The sequence below is a fragment of the Tripterygium wilfordii genome, chromosome 13 (genome assembly GCF_013401445.1).
Source record: "Tripterygium wilfordii isolate XIE 37 chromosome 13, ASM1340144v1, whole genome shotgun sequence".
NCBI lineage: Eukaryota > Viridiplantae > Streptophyta > Magnoliopsida > Celastrales > Celastraceae > Tripterygium > Tripterygium wilfordii.
In genome coordinates, this window is record NC_052244.1 from 3,966,130 (window position 1) to 3,982,310 (window position 16,181).

General features: G+C 35.2%; 1 pseudogene; it reads left to right on the forward strand.

The window, feature by feature from the left end:
• The first annotated feature begins 7,143 nt into the window (after positions 1–7,143).
• LOC120012801 lies at positions 7,144–12,057 on the forward strand (annotated as a pseudogene).
• The last annotated feature ends 4,124 nt before the right edge of the window (positions 12,058–16,181 follow it).

A 16,181-nucleotide genomic window follows, 5' to 3' on the forward strand; every position in this document is an offset into this window, starting at 1 on the left:
AAAAAAAATAATTTAAAATATCTTTTTTATTGACCAAACTACCCTAAACCATTGTTTTACTTCTTAATTTTAACAAATTTTTTAGTTAAGCGGCACCTCCCCTTACAAGACACGTCACAATGTGCACTCATAAACACCTACTATTTCAAATGTATTCAATGATTAAAACAAAAAAAAATCGGAATCATGTAAGTAAATAAATGACAAAAAAATCGGATATTCGATTATCGACGTTTTTGGTATGTTTCGGTGACACATATTTGATTCATAGTGATGAGACTCCTAGATTTGAGAGAGATCGGCATCTCTTGATGAATGGAAAGCTAATATCGATCGTTGATCTAGAACCATGGTGTTGTTAGTTTGATATTTTGTTTAGTATGTGTAATTGGCGTAGTCTGGCATAGGATAGGGTCGTTTGATGATGTTTGGTGTAGTATGTTGTTGTCTGAGAGTGTCTAGAGATAAATGGTGTTTTGTATATAGTTCTCCTCTTGTTGTGATGTAATCCATCTTTATGGTGACTCAAGTGTATTAGGGTCTCAAATTCTCTTATCCACGGGTAAATGAATACAATCCGATCTATGACATATTTTTCAAAGAAAAAGTTCACGTACCAAATTTATTACATATTTTTTTAATGCTATTGATATTTAGAATAGAGATATTGATGAATTTGTCATTGAATAGAATATTGTTCAGAGATATAATGTGAATACTCTTAGAAAAGCATTCCGTGTGATCCCATCTCATCCCATCCCATGCGCAAAAAGTCTTTGAATTCCTCTTGGTCTTTCACATACCTTTCATGGCAGGCACCATTCTTAATAGCTTCTGGCAGACGGGTATCTGAAGTAGATTCCTTACTGCAGTTTCAATCAATACGGTCCATTATATTTACTAAAGTTATAAAACAAATTTGGCCCCATAATGATAATTACAATGAACACTCTTGATTGAAACTACAAGGCTACTGCAATGACTTCCACTACAGAGCTTTTAACTCAGCTTCTAGAGGCGCTTTTTGATCAAATCGAGAAAAGTTATTACTGTCCACGGTTCTCTAATGGGGTTTGTCTTTGGTACTGTTAAAACTAAATCCCACATCCAGTAGTTGGGCAATGTAATCCAACATATATAGACAAATCTAGTTCTTTACCATCAACAATGTGTTTTCTTAAAGGAGATGGGGAGAGCGCTATTAGGATTGGTGACCTCCTAGGAATGCAAAATTGTGCGGGCCCGATGTATCTATTGGCGGACCTAGGAATTAAAATCACTAGGGGCACAAAGTTGTGCGGGGTCAAGAGGCAACACCCTCCATAATTTATTTATTTTTGCTATTCTTTGGTCCTTATCAATGGTATCATTGGTGTTCGGTCTCTGCACATGTGGGTGTTTGGATCTCCCTTCGTCCAGGTATGGGACTGGATTGGGCCGCCACGGAAAGGGCTACCTGTGAATTTGGTGGTACGGCTAAGGACCCCAACCCAGTGAAAGACCCCCACTAAGTGCAACCGACGTGAGCGTCGGCTCAGTAAAACGGGGGGGGGGGGGTATTGATGTGAATGTCCCACATTGCCTAGATAGGGTACTTGTGATCTATTGATAAGGAGGGCAAATGCCTTCCTCAATCAGTCAACAAGTTTTATAGGTAGTAACCTATTGAGCTTGTTGGTTATAACTAGCCCATATGTGGGTAGTGGTTGGACTTGTGTGGTTCGTTAGGGAATATATGGGCGCGCACCTGAGCTGGTTCTTAACAGTGATATCAGAAAAGCGGGGAGAATTGATAGAAATTCCCACATCAGAAAGAATTGATAGAAATTCCCACATCAGAAATATGGAGGAGTTAAGTGCCCTTTATAAGAAAGCAAATGTTACTCTTTAGCATGTCTAATAGGTTTTCACATGAGCTCATGAAATATTAGTATTGTGGAGGCCCATTGGACTACAACCGATTCGGGTTTGGGTTTGATAATTTATGAGTGTTAGTTAGTGGGTTGGGTTAGAATTAGTGGATTGGGGGCCTAATTTTGTTTTTTGATTGGGGGCATTAGCGTCATCTATGATGCACACCACCTATATAGGAATCGAACAACTCAAAATGGAAAATATTGTTGATGTATAGGGCTGAAAATTCTGATAGGTACACGAAGCTCGTGCAATTCCAAGTGTGGAGTCGTACACTTTCCATCGTGTGCCTGTCTTTCACCGTTTTCTTATATGGGAAGAATTGGAAAAGAAACTAGAGAGTCAAATGCAGTGATCGCTGCAGATTTTACTTCCCTTCAAGGATGCTCTCTTCTAAGTTAAGTAATTTCATTATTAGTCAATATGAGTTTTATAAAACAAATTGGCACATTGGCTATGTTTCCAATGCTTGCAGAATTTCGGAAGGACCTTACATGGAATTGCCTGAAACAGAAACCAAGGACCATGACCTTAAAGCAAAGCAAGAAAATGAATTTAGGCTTTAAGAGATGCTTCATTTGGGAACCATCTGTTAGTTTTTGATCAAAAAGTTTGAGGAATTCAAGTATGACGAGAGTATCAATTCGAGTTTGACTAGGATTAGGATTTGTACAACCTTATAAATTTGTACTTTAGGCATGAGAGTGGGTAAGCTTAAGAACAAGTATTACAACGAGAGAGCAAGGTAGAGAAAACTTTGTGGGAAATCTTTTTGGTGTAATTGGGCTTCGTGGGTGAGAAATGAAAAAATGTACGGTCTTAGAGAGCATGAGCTGAGTGGAGCTTATGATAATCTCTTGGATTCTTAAGTATTCTCAGGTAGAGATGTCATTAAGAATATAATTGTACAAATTTTTTATAAAGTGAAAGTTTTTCTAGTTGTCTTTAACAACGACAGTGATTTTTTTCTTTGATTATGGAGTTTTCCACATAAATTTTTATATTGTGATTGTGTTGTTTTTCTATATTTCAAATTCTCTTTTGTTCTTATTTCTGAAGGAAGATTCTGATAAAATTCCTACCACCATCCCAGCCTTTGTACCGATCTACCGGCCAGGATCTCTATCAATTTACCAGCCTTCTAAGCCTTTGCCCTCGTTTGGTTGACCTCTTTTAATAGCAATATATTGTTAGTAGACCCTATATGATTAACATCAACCAAACAACAATATTTTGTCCCAAAAACCGAGATAATTTTGAAGCAATATATTACCCATTCTAAAATGATCCCATTTTGTACAATTCTATTATTTTTGACCCTCAGTTTATATTGGAGTGATTATAATACTCTCATTCTCTCTGTACCTTTTTTACCTCACTTTGTTAGTTTGGATTTGTTAATAATTTAATTATTCTTCAAATAAAATTATTTAAAACAATGTAATTTTTTATTAATTTTATAAATGATTAATTATTTACTTTAATATTTATCTGTATCTGTTGCAATTTAAATGCATAATACACCAGCACGTAATTTACACAATAATTTTAACAACATATATGTTACCAATAAAAGTATAACCAAACACCTACCATCATTTCAAGAATTATATCTGCTATCATTTTTTATCAACATACAATGTATGTTATTGTCAAAGTTGAATATCAAATGGAGCCTTTGTACCGGTTTGCCACCCGGCCCGGTCCATGTGTAGACAAATTCCATTGATATGATGGTTGTGTTGAATGCCCTTTGCTTTTCTTATTAGTGTCGGCAACTTATTCTCTCCGTTTCGACTCCGTTTCTACTACTTTTCAACCAAACATCATTTGGGAGCTAAGAAAAAAAGTGAGTCAGCTTGAACAGGGAATCTCCCATTAATTTGTGATCATCACTTTTGATTGACTATATTCATGTTTAATGGATATGGAGGTACCGCCATTCTTTTTAATAAAGAAAAAAGTGTAATGTGAGTTTTCAATTATAAATTTGGAGGGTTTTACAGTAAATGTGTGTCTCTATTTTTGTTATGTTTTATAACAAATATTGAATTTTAAATTCACAAAGTTGATTCACATTTTTAGTTCACATAAAATTTCTTATATACATAGGAAGTGAGATCGAATCAACCACAACCGACTTGTGTCTATTACGTATCCTATTCAACAATGATTTAGTACATGGAATTGAAATATGTATTAAATAAAATAGACTATATATACATACATATATATATATATATACACATTTTCCCCTTTGTTTCTACATACATGCTAGAAAAATGCAATGATATATATATGGCCAAAAATTGTTTCATTGATGATGATTAGAGTGCATTGAATCATCATTAACTAATTAACCCATGATATATATTTTTATATTTTTACGAACATATTAACCCATGAATCCTTTTATTATATAATACATATTTTTTTAAAGATGTTGAGATTTAGAATAGAGATATTGATTCAATTGCTGTTAAATAGAGAATTTATAAATTGTCAAAAGGTGGTGTTTGAATAGATAAAATAGAGAATATGTTAATGTTGTTGAGATTTAGAATGAGAAATTTTATTTACACCACATAAACTACTAAGTTTACATAATTTTTTGATTTTTTTATTTACATATATATCCTTATTTCGAATTACAAATATACCCTTTATTAAAAATAAATATTAAATATGTATTTACATATTATACTAGAAATTTATAAATTTACACACAAATTCTCTCAAAACAGAGATATAATTTTATAGGCCAAAAACTTTTCAACGCAAGATTTATTGAAGAAGTGTTGAAGATGGAAGATAACGATTCACAGAAGGATTATACGAATGACTATTAGCTTCAACAACTTGAACATTGTCGACTATACAAGGAATGATGATGGCGTAGAGGTAAGTTTTTTAGGGTTTGTCTCATATATGAAACGATCAACAAATACCCTCTGATTATTTGTCTAATCCAATTTTATGAATCTAAATCGATACAAGGTACCGATATATTTGAGAAAAAGGTTTTGAGTTTGGGTTTTTATGGTTTTTTGTTCGTCTAGAACACTGTCTGTGTTGTAGTTTCCTTGTTGATTAGGTTTCTTACTGGTTGTTTTCATCCTTGGCAACAACAGGGTTACGTGTTAGTGATAAAAAAAATTTTAACGTAACTGCCTAGAACCTATCATACCCGATTGTCGAAATCCCTTCTTCTTCTTTTTTTATCGTCAACCTCCAAAAAGATCTCCCCTTATTGACTTGTAATAAGGTATTTATATATGTTTTAAACTCTCCCCAACCTCCTAGGGTTTCCTTCAATAATAATAAACACGTAAACCTCAAAGGAAACTTCTAAAACAAGTCAAACTTCTAATTCTCGGATTTTATTCTGTCGAGTAGCTGTTGAGCTCCTGTTGAGCATCTATTGAGCGCTAGCTGCTGGTCAATATTGTGACATCTATGCTCGAGCATGGGTTGAGCAGCTGTTGAGCGTAAGGAGCTGTAAGTATGGTAAAAAATTATAAACAACAATCATATGGATGAGAGCTTTGTGCAGTGATTTGGCTTAACTAAATCCAACATTTTGAATTTTCCTAATTCATCTTGTTGCATAGCAGTTCAATTTTGACGAAACAATCATTGCCAAATACTTGACTAAAATACAGAATATAATTTTAGTTCAATTGATGAGGTGTGTAAACTTAACACTTTTAATGAGGTGTGTAAACTTAACATTTTGTTAATCATAATTTTATAAATTAAGGGTAGTTTAGGGGATCCATTAAATATTTGGTGTAAACTTATCAAATTGATGTAAACTTATAAGGTAAAAAAAATGATGTAAACTTAGTAGTTTATGTGGTGTAAATAAAATTTCCCATTTAGAATAGAGATACTAATGTAGTTGTTGTTAAATAAAGAAGTTGTAAATTATTTTAAATAAGAAAATGCTAAACTTTCATACAACTATTTATCCATAAGTATTCATAATCCTGCCAGCTAGATATATAAGAAAAATAATAAAAGTCTGCAACAGTGTAATAAAGGCTGAAACAATGTAATTAGAGGTTGAAACAATGTAATAAAGCTCCGTGCACAATTGCTGAAATTGTCAGAAAATCCCCGACTTGGATCTTGCTGAATTTTTATTTTGTGACGATACTGAGAGCAGATTCCGACTTGTCTCACTACCTTGAGCTCAATTTCGACGAGTTTAGCTTGCCAAAGATAATTTGGACGCTTCTATAAAAACAACGTGAAAGAAGTTTGGTTCATTGAGAGAATAATGTAATAGGTTGCTGAGATAACGTAATAATAACGTGAAACAATGTAATAAGAGGTCGAATTAATGTAACAAATATTCGTATTTTTATTACTCCAGATAGTGTAATAAAGTACGACCAGACGAAAAATATCAATAATGAGTTTTGTTGGAAATTGTTTTACATGATGATTCCGAATATGTAATTGTTTTCGAAATCTAACATGCATTTTGAGAGATAAAATGAAAAAAGTAATTATGGATACTTAGGGATGTTTGGTTATGTAAATAAGTACTACCGATTTAAATAGGTAAAATAGAGAATCTGTTAAAAGATGCCATTGTGAATACAAAAAAATGACATGTAGTGCAACAGTTTGGTAGCTCATTAGAGTCTAACAGGTTATTCCATTGATTTAATCAATGGAATACCTTTATTACACTATTTTATCCCATAATTCATTGTCCAACATTTATTGTTTTAATATAGATTCCATTGTTTTTTAAAGCACAATTTAGAATCTATTGTTTTAGTACTGAATCCATTATTTTTGAAATTCCATTGAAAAATCCACCCGATAAAACTTATTGATGATATATCTTGTTAGAAAGAGTTTTATGCGCTAATTCCGAATATGTATTCTTTTTTTAAAAATCTAACATGTTGAGAGTTAAAACTTTTTTAAATTTTATTTAAAAGATTGGGCTTCCTTGGATTACCACTATATTTATATTGATTACCTAGCTTGTGAATACTCTTAGAAAAGCATTCCGTGTGCTACCATCTCATCCCATCCCATGTGCAAAAAGTCTTTGGATTCCTCTTGGTCTTTCACGTACCTTTCATGTCAGGCAACATTATTAACAGCGGTGTACGGTCACATGAGACTATTATTCTCACCGCGGCCTTGTATTATTGTGTGTGTGTTTTTTTTGGTCCGCGTAAATATTCAGATATTTTGGAGCGGTTCACTTGGCTATCTCTAATGCATTAGTAGATAAGTGTTTTAGTATTGCTCGATCTACTCTGGATCCTAAAACTTGAGAGCATAAAATTCTTTGAATGGGTGCCTGGGCTTCTTCCTTCTTTCCTCCCCCTCCTCCTCCTCCTCCTCCTCCAGCAGCAGCAGCAGCAAAGTATGACGTTTTCATTAGTTTTAGAGGGATAGACACTCGCGACAACATTACCAGTCATCTCCATGCTGCTTTGAGTAGAGAAAAAATTGTAACTTTCATTGATAATAGGCTTAGGAGAGGAGATCAAATATCAGAGGCACTTGTGAGGACCATCGAGGCATCCAAAGTCTCCATTGTTATTTTCTCCGAAAACTAGCTTCTTCCAAGTGGTGCTTGGAAGAATTGGTGACGATGCTCGAGTCCAAAAGAAAGTACGGACAAATTGTTATCCCAATCTTCTTCAACGTGGATCCATCACATGTAAGAAAACAAACATGCACTTTTGCACAAGATCTAGCTTCCTATCAATCTCATCCCAACATACAAAAATGGAAGGACGCATTGACAGAAGCTGCTAATTTATCTGGATGGGATTCGACTGTCATAAGGTATATATAATCTTTCACCTTCTTTGTTTTTTTATGAAATTTAAAATTGTTTGTGACGAATGAGTTTATAGATTTTACTACCTCACAATAATTTAAAAATTGTGATTTAATCGATTGTTTGGTTGAATGTGATTCAAAAAAAATCTAGTTGATGGTTTCCTTTTATTATTATTTAAGAAAAAATATACCTTTTCAAATTAATGGTTAATAAATTATGTCGTTGTTACTGAAAACTAGATAATATAACATTAATTAAATCAGGTTTTATGATGAACAATTTCTTTCTCTTGCATTGCTTGAAAAGGAGAATTATTTAGAGACCAGCTCTTGCTTATATTGTGATATTTTGTACATTATTTGAAAAGAACTTTCTTATTGGAAGTCACCCCCTCTTGTGTGAGCATAGACTCGCCAATATAACTACGTACTCTCGAGGTTACACAAAACTATGATGATTTGACCATTAGTTTTTTTTTTTTTTTTGTCATGGTTTGATTGCAGGCCTGAGGCTACACTAGTTGAGGAAATTGTCAGAGATATTTTGGAAAAACTATACCACGCCTCTTCAAGTGATATTGATGGCCGCTTGATTGGAATAAGATCACGCATTAAGCAAATTGAATCATCACTGAGCACTTGTTCGAGAGACGTTCGCATCATAGGAATTTGGGGCATGGGAGGGATTGGAAAATCAACTCTTGCTGGAGCATTCTTCAACCATAATTTCAATCAATTTGAAGGGCATTGCTTTCTTGCGAACGTTAGAGAAGAATCTGAAAAGCGCGGGTTGTACAATCTACGCGAGAAACTTCTTTTAGAAATTCTCAAGGATGAGATGAATCATGTAGATATTGGCGCTCCTCATCTAGGAATAAATTCGTTTACAAGGAACAGGCTTCGCCAGAAGAAGGTACTTGTTGTTCTTGACGATGTGAATGATTTGCATCATTTAGAATTTTTAGCTGGAGGTCGCGACAACTGGTACTTTGGCCCAGGAACTATTATTATCCTAACAAGTAGAGATAAACAAGTGCTTAAGAATGGAGTCGATATGATCTACCAAGTCCAACAACTTGACCAGCATGAAGCTCTCGACCTTTTCAGCCAATATGCTTTCAAACAAAGGCATCCCATGGGTGATGATCATATTGGATTATGTGACAAGGTAATAAAATATGCTAATGGTAACCCTTTGGCCCTAAAAGTCTTGGGTTCCTTTCTATTTCAGAAGAGCAAGGAAGAGCAGGAAAGTGCACTGAAAAAGTTGGAGAGGACTCCTAACATGGATATTCAAAAGGTTTTGCAACTTAGTTATGATGGACTGGACTACGAACAACAAAATATATTTCTTGACGTTGCATGTTTCTTTAAAGGGAGATTCGTAAATGAAGTTAAAACCATACTTGATGGTTGCGGTTTCTTTACTGAAATTGGAATAAGTGTTCTTGTTGACAAATCTCTTCTAGTTTTGCGGGATGATAGACTAGAGATGCATGATCTGTTGCAAGAAATGGGTCGAGAAATCGTTCGTAGGGAATCCATTCAAGAGCCAGGGAAACGTACTAGGTTATGGGATTCTCACGACATTTCTCGTGTGTTGACAACAAATACAGTGAGGATCAAATTCATCAACCTCGCATTTATTGCTAATTTTTTTAACGTTTTATAAACTACTTTTCTATATTGACTTACGCTAAGTTTGGGAGGAGGTCGGATTCGCTATGGTTAGAGAGGGAACTTTCCGAACTCCCATATATGAATCCTAGGCTCCTCCCAAGTTTAGCCTAAATATTGCTCCCTAGCTAATTAATTACTTGTTTGTTTGTAGGGGACCAAGGCACTTGAAGGTATAATCCTGTACACTTCTGAGACAACAACGTTAACCCTACCTCCAACAACATTTACCAGGATGCGTAATCTTAGATTACTTGGAATTGACAATTATGGGTCAAATGTGTGCAAAATCCTCCTTCCTCAAGGCCTTGAATTTCTTCCTGATGAGTTAAGGTATCTCCAATGGGATGCATATCCTTCATCATCCTTGCCCTCAAATTTTCAGGCGGAGAATCTAGTTAAGCTTAAAATGTGTCATAGCCATGTTGAACAACTTTGGAATGGAAGACAGGTATGCTGTTTTATATTTTGAAGGTATAATCCTAATACTACGTACCACTTGTCATTCAACCCTAAGATCTCCTTGATCTATGGGTTTTTTTTTTTTAATGGGGAAGAAGATGAGGTGGCAAGTCTATTTTTTTAAATTTAATTTTTATTATGAACTTCCAATCAGTGGCACTTTAGAAAATTAATAGTTTGACTTTTTAATGACACCTTGGCATGTTAACTGTCCGGAAAATCTGTCTGAGTGATTATAAATCAATTTCAAATATTGAATTAGTACGTAGTTTGGAGTGATTGAACACTGCATTAACCCGGAATTTTGCCAATCGAAGATAAAATGCTGGAAAACCATTTGGAGATGGTAGTGCAGCAGTAAGACAAAATGAGAGGATTTCAAATTGTCAGGCGGGGTGAATATTTAAATCTTATGAATTATTTTAAGCACTTATTATGTTACAAGTATATATTATTTTCTTTTCTTTGTTGGCACATGCAGAATCTTGTCAACTTGAAACAGATTGACCTCAGTTCCTCGACCAAACTGAGGAGAATTCCAGACCTGTCAATGGCAACAAATCTTGAAACTCTGCGTCTTTATCGTTGTAAAGCTCTGATTGAGCTTCCCTCCTCTGTGGAGCACCTTCACAAGCTACTACTCCTTAATCTTAGGGAGTGCGAAAGCCTTATAAATCTTCCCACAAACTTGTCTGCTTTGAAATCCCTTGAGTTTCTTGATCTCTTCGGCTGCTCCAGCATCACTGAATTTGCAGATGCCCCAAGGAAAATCAAACACCTGGATTTAAGTTGTACTGCAATATCAGTCGTTCACTCTTCGATCGGATATCTTCCTTCACTTGATACATTGAAAATCTCAAATGATATTCACTTGGACAAACCTCCCTTGTCAATACCTAGTAGCATTTGGACCTCAAAATCCATCAGAGAGCTTCATTTATCTGGAGCAGCCATCAAAGAGTTACCGGAAAGTCTTGGCAGCTTATGCTCATTAGCATTTCTACACCTAAAGGGGAACAATTTCCGGCACATACCTGCAACCATAAAACACCTCACTAAGCTGCAATACCTTGACTTAACAGACTGCAGGGGGCTTGAATCTTTGCCTCAACTTCCAATGAATATTGAGAGTGTGTATGCAGATAATTGTACGTCACTACAAGTGGTGTCGACTCCATTAACTACAACCAGAGAGGCGAAGTTTGTTGGGGATCAGTCTAAATCGTTCTCTAGGATTAATGTCTCTTTTTCCAATTGCTTAAAACTGGATCGAAATTCGCGCAACAGCATCGCCGTGGATGTAGAATTGAAGGCTCCATACCTTGGAATCTCTCGTATAAATACAAACGTGGTATGACGAATTTATATATTCATGTATCATGATGTATGCACGTAGCTGCAAAGATAATTAAGATTTTGATTATGATCTTGATGCAGATCCTGACTTTGACGGATCAGGTATGTTTCCCGGGAAGTGAAATTCCATATTGGTTCAACCATAAAAGCAATGGATCGTCCATAACTGCCAAGCTTCTTCCACGTCCGAGGAATGCTAAGTTCCTGTATTTAGCTCTATGTTGTGTTGTTGAATTCAAGGACTTTCCCGACAACTGGGGATTGATACTTGATTACAACTGCCATGTACGATACAAAAATGGCGACAGCTTCAATCGTGAGGGCTGCTTAGTACGATGGTTCAGTTATGACGGTGCCAAATATTCCAATTCACACCATGTATTTTTGAGGTACAAGGAAATGGAAATTGAAATTGAAGCAGACCACAATGTTGATGAGATTACAATTGAATTCTTCATCCCTGGCGAAAGTGAGACAGAATATCATTGCAAGGTTAAAAAGTGTGGGATCCATTTGATGTACAGTACTGGTACCAACGCTGACCAGTACTTATACTCAAAGCATGGCGTTGTGGATGAAGATGTTACAGAAGCTATGGTAGTAGAAGAAGAAGATGCTGAAAATGGAGGATGCTTTAATGGGGGCAAAACGCGTAGAGGATTCAGCCCTGATGAGGACAAAGATGAACTGGACGCTAAGAGATTAAAACTTATGGTTTGATCCAGATCGATCTCCATATGCTTCATTTGTATACCTAATTAATGTTCAAACCATATATATGTACTTTAAATATAATCTAACATTCAGCTTACAATAGGGTTTTCACTTTTCAATATTGTAGAGTTTTTTTTTTTCTTTCCGAATTCAATATCTGTCGGAAGCCCGTCTTCCTCACAAATGCTTCAAGCTTCTGTAAACAGTTCACATATTGACCTTGCTCTTTTCTGTGTAGGTGATCGGTGGAGCAAGAAGTTGGCTAGGTTTTTGTCCGATTCCCTTGGCTTCTGGACATTACTTACTTGAGTGTATCTTATAGTTGAGAATCCAAAGTTCTGCAACGGGACACAAATAAAGCAAGTGAGTATTCAATCGATTAAAAGAACAATCCGAGGATGCATTAATTAGCATCATGATGGTGAAAAAATCATGTGTGCATATATATATATGTGTGTGTGTGACGGAATCATAGAATAACATAATATGTTTAACAAAATTAAATAATGAGGGAAGGAGGTTAAATGTCAATAAAACCCTTACTCTGCAGCTACTTGGTCATAATAGACCTGGCCTAGAGAGATTCAACTTATAAAATGATGAGAGTTTAAGTAAACTACCAAATAACATTTAAGGTTTTTTTTTTTTTTTTGGTAACAATTGTCTCTACCTACAATCCTATTGATCTTTGACTTACTTTTAACTTTCAATACAACTTGATGAAATAATACTGGCCAAAAGCTCACGTCCCACATCATCAAATGCAGCAATATCATTTCCATTTTGAGATCATATCAGTTCAATTAGTGATTAATGAACTCATGATCTATCCAACTTGAGGTACTTTGATGCTTGTTTTTGCATATGAGAGTTTAAAGAACTTAAATTAAGTAGGACTAAAACATAATATACGAAATGTAAATTCAGTAAGAGCAGACAAGGGAACTAAGAATGATCAAATTACATGAGACAAAAGTAATAAAAAGTAAAGTCTTGGATTGATTTTCGAAGATGACGGAGATATTAGTGAAGATGTAGTCAATATGATTAAAAAACAGGGGGATGAAGTAGAAGAGTGCCTTTGGGAGTTTTATGCGATCAAAAGATTCCTTTTAATCATATTGACTACTGAATGTTATGTTTTTAATTGGGGTGTACTTAGTTATTTTTGGGATGCATATAATGTTCATCATATAAAAATCCCAAAACATATGAGAATTACAAAAGATAGGAAAGAAAAAGTGGCTGAAACCATCGAAATGGCCTTTTACGTGGCTGAAAAAGTCGTAAGCACCAAGCTGTCGAACTCGAAATAAGTTCCAATTTGATATTTTATGGGCCCAAAACGGACACATCTGCTGAAAGTTATGGCCCATTTAATTAGTTAACATGGGTCAAACATATCCTTGTTTGTAATCCCAATCCGCATAGAATTACCTCGCAACTGCATCATCCTCCCTGGCCAGGAAAGATTTCGTTTGAATTCTTAGAATCATCATCGTCAGAATTCTCACCTACATATGAAATCATATGCTTAACATTGAACACATAAGCAATACGGATATGGTTGGAAAGCTTCAATCGATACACATTCGAGTTGATCTTCTCGAGAATTTCTAATGGCCCAATTTTCTTGGCAGTAACCTTAACCTGCAAGAAACCGATCTTTGGTAAGTACATCCCAAACAAAATCTCCGATGTCAAAGTCCACAAAACGATGCCCCTTGTCCGCCTGTAACTTATGCATAGTAGTCAATTGATGCACATGTTAGACATTGGTGATGAAGTCCTCTGCCTTACTATAATACTATGAATCTTGTGAAGATCAGGAGCGAGGGCAAGATCAAGAAGATTTTGCGGGTTCATCCCATAAACAACAAAAAAGGGCTCTTACCAGTACTCCGATTGACCAAATGATTGGATGCGAACCCAGCCAAAAAAAAAGCGATTGATTCCACGACTTCAAATTAGCACTGACACTACAACAGAATAGATTTTTACCGACAATTGTTTACTAGCGTTTTAGTCATTTGCCACTATAACTTTTATATAACTTATTTTGAGATGGGCAATACTGGCAATATCAATTGCCAGTATTGGCCCAGGTGAAGAGTCCAAAACATTCACTTTTTCGTTCGTGGCGCGAAATTGTATTTCGTTCCCTCTTTATTTTAGATAATTTTATTTCAAAAATAAATTTTTTGTGTCAAAAATAATATTTCCTTCCTTAATTCTGCTGGATTGTTTCCGATTGAAAACCTAGCTGAAATCCCCTTTTCATTTTGCTGGGATTGTTTTCGTTTGAGACAAATTCCAATCCCCTCATTCCACAACATTCACAAAGGCGAAAGAGACGAAGGCGACAGCAACGAATTTGACGGGAACCAAGGCGGCGACGACGAAGACTAAGGAGACGATATCGTTGCCCACCACAAGGTACGTCTCACATCTGTAAAGACTCTTTTAATGAATACTGAGAATTGGACTCTCTTGTTCTTCTCTATCTCTATTTCTTCTGCAATTCTTCTTCGTTAAATAATACTTTGTATCGATCTATCACGCGAAGAATTGCTCATTCGATACACAAAGTTATTCAGATTGCCTCCGATAGGATATTTCAACTGCTACTCAAATAAACTTTGATTCACATATAAATATGTATGTATATATCTTGCTGGTTTTTGTTCATATATAAGTGTGGATTTTATTTAACTGTGACAATTAGCGTTGCAAGTTCATCTAGTAGGGCCAAAAAGCTCATCTTAACTACTCCAAGAGGTTGGATCGCTATTTCATGTCAAAAAAATATAGAAATCAAGTGATGGTTCCATGACTCTATCACTGAAAGCTATTTGCTTTTTGGCCCTACTAGATGGCCATAAATCCATCAAAGTAAAGCTTTGTGCACTATATCAGAACTTTTCTGCCAAGTCATTCTTGAAAAGTGTGTGAACAACCACATTGGCACATTTAATTTTCTTACAGAATTGGAGGTGATTATTTGTAAACATAGTCACTAGAATATCTCTCAAGCTATTGACATGTTCATCACTCGGAGAAAATTGGAAAAGCAAAATGTTGGATTCACTTTTCTGACAATTGTTTGATGAAAGTTTTTTTTACTTTATGCCCATGAGTGGACTTATTGAATTTTAAACTTAGAATTTCATTGCATTCATCTATGTCTGTCAATAACATCGAAAAATTCCTATCCCAACTAAAGATAGTCTATTTGCATTACGAAGTACTCTAACTCTCATTGATTATTCTTCAATTTTTGAACACTGCCAGGGCCCTTTTTGCACTTTCTGTGGTGGCAGAGACAAAAAATTGTTCATCATCATCCTTTGAGCGTCTGTGTTGTGCAAGCTCTGGTAAGACAGCAACAATTTCAATGTTTCTTTATCTTTGCAGATTTTGGTATGTCCTTTCATGGTTTTAGTTGAATTGGAGGATCATTTGTGCATTGACGATCTATTCTAGCCTTCTAGGTTTTAAATGATTTCTAGTGATCACTCTCTTATAGAATAGTAACTGCTTCTGCTAAATAAACTATTAGATTGCGTTGATTTATAGTTCATTGGGACTATTCAAAGCTTAATTTGTGTTGATTTCTCTGCGATGTTTTGAATGAATTTATTAAACATATTAATGTACTTTATGTCTCATATTATATATTTGATATGCAAAATTAAGGGATAGAAATCTAATATATTTTTTTTTATTCTTTCACTAGTGTAACATGTCAGGGAATTATAACAGTAAAATATGGATGGACTATAGTAGACTTAGCAAAGTTTATACTGATGGAGTGGAGAGCTTTCTTAATTTTGCATTTAGGAGTCAACCAGAAGGAGGAAAAATCCCATGTCCGTGTCAGCAATGTGTGCTTTACAAGTATGGAAACAGAGCAGAGGTGTATGATCATCTAGTTGTAATTGGCATTATGCCGGGATACAGGGTTTGGGATCACCATGGTGAGTCAAGGTCGAATCCTATTGAAGGTCATCATCTAGAACAAGAAACATTTAGGGTTGATAATATGAATGAAATGATACAGGGAGCTTTAGGAGTGAACAACCTAAATGAGAATATGAATATAGATGGAGAAGCTTTAGGAGAACAAACTGCAGAAGGATTTTTTACACAAGAACAAGAACAAGAACAAGCTAATCAGTCTTCACATGCCAAAAAACGTAAACGATTACAAGAAGATGCTGATACAGAATTATATTCTG